Source organism: Carlito syrichta, unplaced genomic scaffold, assembly GCF_000164805.1.
Source record: "Carlito syrichta isolate Samal-C Ts95f unplaced genomic scaffold, Tarsius_syrichta-2.0.1 Scaffold179413, whole genome shotgun sequence".
NCBI classification, from domain to species: Eukaryota; Metazoa; Chordata; class Mammalia; order Primates; family Tarsiidae; genus Carlito; species Carlito syrichta.
In genome coordinates this window covers 137,173-141,833 of record NW_007123509.1, presented here as the reverse complement: position 1 = coordinate 141,833, position 4,661 = coordinate 137,173, and positions in this window count along the sequence as shown.

The following is a 4,661-nucleotide window of genomic DNA, read 5'->3' as shown; positions in this document are numbered from 1 at the left end:
AAAAAAAAAAAAAAGTTTGTCCCAAAGTTAATGAGCCTTCTATGTTATTTATTTATTTTTTGAGTTCGAGTCTCACTCTTGTTGCCCAGGCTACAGTGCAGTGACACGCTCACAGCCACTGCAACCTAGACCTGCTGGGCTCATGCGATCCTTCCGCTTAAGCCTTCCAAGTAGCTGGAATTACAGACTCACGCCGCCATGCCAGGCTAATTTTTTGACTTATTGTAGAAAGGAGGTCTCTCCAAGTTGCCCAGGCTGGTCTCGAACCCCTGGGTTCAGGCAATCCTCTCCCTTCAGCCTCCAAAAGTCCTGGGATTATAAATTTTTATTAACACTTTAGGATACAGTATTTTTTCATTAAATACTATTATTGGGGCTCAAAACATACCATGCCAAAGCATGACTATAGAAGTCTAGGATATGACGTGCCCAAAATATGTTTCTTTGGCATATTTTGAGCTGATTATTCTGAGAAACTGCAGACACGGGAGCAGGTCTGAAAAGTTGTCCTTTTTTGTAAAAGAAATATTTATAGGCTGGGTGTAGTGACTCACACCTGTAAACCCAGCATTTTGGGAGGCCAAAGCCGGAGGATTGCTTGAGCTTAGGAGTTCAAGACCAGCCTAGACAATATAGTGAGACCTCATTTCTACAAAAAAGTCAAAAAATTAACCAGGCATAGTAGAACACGCCTGTAGTCCCAGCTACCTAGAAGGTTGAGGCGAGAGGATCGCTCAAGTCCAGGAAGTTGAGGCTACAGTGAGGTGTGATCATGCTACTGCACTCCAGCAACAGAGTGAGACCTTGACTCAAGAAGAAAAGAGAGAGAGAGAGAGAGATGCACTTTCATTACCATGAAATTTAATACAATCAAGACAAGGCTTCAATCTAGAACCAAACAGATAACTTTAAAAATTTAAAATTCAGAGGAGTCTATTACCTAACTTAGAAAAATCTGCCTTGATTCTAGCACTTTTCTTTTTTTTTTTTTTTTGAATCGGAGCCTCACTCTGTCATCCAATCTGGAGTGCAGTGGCATGTTCACGGCCACCACAGCCTCTGCCTGCTGTACTCAGGCGATTCTTCCGCCTCAGCCTTCTAAGTAGCTGGAACCACTGGCATGCACCACAATGTCTGGCTGATTTTTTTTTATTTTATTGTAGGGACAAGGTCTTGCTATATTGCTTAAGCTGGTCTCGAACCCCTGAGCTCAGGCAATCCTCTCATCTCAGTCTCTCAAAGTGCTGGGATTACAGGCATGAGCCACCATGCCTGCTTTGACTCTAGTACTTCTATAAATGAGCTGCAAATTTTTTTTAGCTCTCTAGATTCCACTTAGTCTGTGCATCATGAGAATAAAAGAACAATCCAGGGAAGGATAATTAAAGTTTCTGTAATCAAGAGAACAGAGGAGGTGGAGTAATGCATATGATAATCACACTTATACTCTTTAAACTTAAAATAAAGTTCTTTGAGATCAACAGATTTTTAACTGATTTTCTTGCTTCCAAGAACTTAATATGGTATGTAGACAGTTACTATTGCTATCCCAGCCCTATTTCTTTTCTTTCTTTTTTTTTTTTTTTTTTTTTTGAGTTGGAGTCTCACTCCATTGCCCAGGCTGGAGAACAGAGGCACACTCACGGGCACCCCAGTTCCACCTCTTGGGCTCAGGCGATCCTTCCACCTCTGCCTTCCAAGTAGCTGGAAATACAGGCACGTGCTACCACGCCCGGCTAGTTTGTTGTTGTTTTTTTAATTGTAGAGATGAGGTCTCACCAAGTTGCCCAGGCTGGTCTCCAACCTGAGAGCTCAGGTAATCCTCTCACCTTGACCTCCCAAAGTGCTGGGATTATAGAGGTGTGAGCCACCGTGCCCAGCCCCATTTTATATTTCAGAGCTCCATGAGCTGTCTTTTTGTTTTCCTTACCCACCAAACTTGGCTTTTTCCTAAAATGATGATAACCTCACATGCATATAATGTTTTACTCCTTGAATGTGACTTCTCACACCGATCTCCTTTTATAAAGTAAAGCAAGCTCTAATTATTATCTTCATTTTGCAGATGCTGAGTCTGAGGTTCTGGGAGAGCTTGAATGACTTGTCATCTTGATGGAGTGGGGCAGAGACTTGGAGCCAGCTCTTCTAACTGCACAGTATGTCATCTTTGCCTTCTTCTCAGTGGGAGGCCAGACAGAATGCCTTGCCATTACTGCCATTCTGAAATTATTTTGTTTATTTTTAGAAGGCCATTTATGCACACGGCACAAATTTCACAAGAGGAATGAGTGAGAAGTAAGTCTCCCTCTCTTTCTTGTTCCCTAATCTTTCCATTTTCCTTCTATGAGCAATACTGCCATTAGTTTCTTGCCTATTCTGCCAGAAATATTCTGTACAGGTATTCTCTATCTGAAATATTTTATTCTCTCTTCCTTTCTTTTTAAAGATTCAATGTCCTTTGTGTGTGTGCGAAAGAGATAGGCTCTTGCTCTGTTGACCAGGTTGGAGTGCAGTAGTACCAATCATAGCTCACTGCAGTCTTGAATTCCTGGGCTCAGGTGATCCTCCTGCCTCAGCCTCCCATGTAGCTGGGACTACAGGTGTGTACTACCACACCCGGCTAATTTTTAAAAATTTTTTGTAGAGATGGGTGGGTCCTTGCTATGTTGTCCAGCTATATGGACTTCACAGCAACTTGGATGGATTTAGAGTCTATCATACTCAGTCTATCACAGAAACAAGGAACTGAGTACCACATGTTCTCACTCATAAATAGACCCTGAACATTTACCATAATACTATAAGGAAGGAATTGGCAGTAGTGGGACACTGCCACGGTGTGGACTGGGGGTGGGGCACAACATCAATAAGGGTACCTGAGTCTCAAACTCCTGGTGAGCCACCATGCCCAGCCTCTTTCTGCCTTTCATACAATAAATAATTATATTAATAGTAGGTACTATTCTAGATGCTAAGGAAGCAGCAGTGATTAAAACATTTTTTAAAAATCTCTGGACTGGGCATGGTGGCTCATATCTGTAATCCCAGCACTTTGGGAGGCCAAGGTAAGAGGTTGCCTGAGTTCAGGAGTTTGAGACCAGCCTGGGCAACTTGGTGAGACCTTGTATCTATAGTAAATAAAAAAATTAGCCAGGTATGGTGGCATGCCCCTGTAGTTCCAGCTACTTGGAAGGTTAAAGCAGAAGGATCACCTGAGCCCAGCAGGTCGATACTGTGCTGGCCATGAGCATACCATTGCACTCCAGCCTGAGTGAGGGAGACTCTGACCCCCCCAAAAAATCTCTGCCCTTTTAGAGCTTGCATTCAAGTTGGGGGAGGCAGACAATTTAAAAAATAAGTAAAATAATATGGTAGGAAAAAGAGAAGTGGAACATATGAGTGCTGAATGGGGAGGGTGCAGGGGCTATGGGCTGGAATTTTCAATAGGGTGGTCTGGAGAAGGCCTCCCAAGAAGACGGCATTTGAGTAAAGTCCTAAAGGAGGTGATGGAGCAAACCTGTGGAAATCTAGGGGAAAGAAGCTCCAAGTGGAGGAACGGTAAAGAGGTGAGTATGACTAGATTGGAGTGAATGAGAGACATAGAAGATGGAGTAAAAAAAAAAGGGGCTACCAACCATGCTGCACATCAAAATTGCACTGGGCCAGGCACGGTGTCTCATACCTGTAATCCCAGCACTTTGGGAGGCCGAGGTGAGAGGACTGCCTGTGTCTACAGGTTCGAGACCAGCCCTGGCAACTTGGTGAGCCCTCATCGCTATAATAAATAAAAAAATTAGCTGGGCATGGTGGTGCATGTCTGTAGTTCCAGCTACTTGGAAGGCTGAGGCGGAAGGATCGCCAGAGCCCAGCAGGTTGAGGCTGCGGTGGCCGGGAGCAGCCACTGCACTCCAACTCAAAAAAAAAATGTGGTACATATACACAATGAAATATTACACAGCCATAAAGAAGGACAAACATATGGACTTCACAGCAACTTGGATGGATAAGAGTCTATCATACTCAGTGATCTATCACAGAAACAAAGAACTGAGTACCACATGTTCTCACTCATGAACCTGAACATTTACCGTAATACTAAAAGAAAGGAATTGGCAGTAGCGGGACACTGCCAGGGTGTGGACTGGGGGGCGGGGATACAACATCAATAAGGGTACCTGGTCTCAAACCAGGCAAAGTGGGAACCAAAGGGAGGCCCAAACTTTATCTTATTGGGCCACTTGTATACCTAATCCTGAATTGTGCCACACATCTTTAAAATAAATTTAAAAATTAAAAAAAGAAAGAAAGAAAAGGGGCTGGGCGTGGTAGCTCACGTCTGTAATTCCAGCACTTTGGAAGGCCAAGGTGGGAGAATTACTTGAGCCTAGAAGTTTGAGACCAGACTGGGCAACATAGCAGGAGCCCATCCTTACAAAAAAAACTACAGGTGCGTACCTGTAGTCCCAACTACTCGAGTGGCTGAGGTGGAGGAATTCCCCGAGCCTAGGAGATTGAGGCTGTGTTGAGCCATGATGGTGCCACTGTACTCCAGCCTGGGCTAACAGAGTAAGATCCCAACTCACTAAATAAATAAATAAATAAATAAATAAATAATTGAGAGAGGACTTGGGCTTTTACTTTAGGAGACACTGTGATGGGTT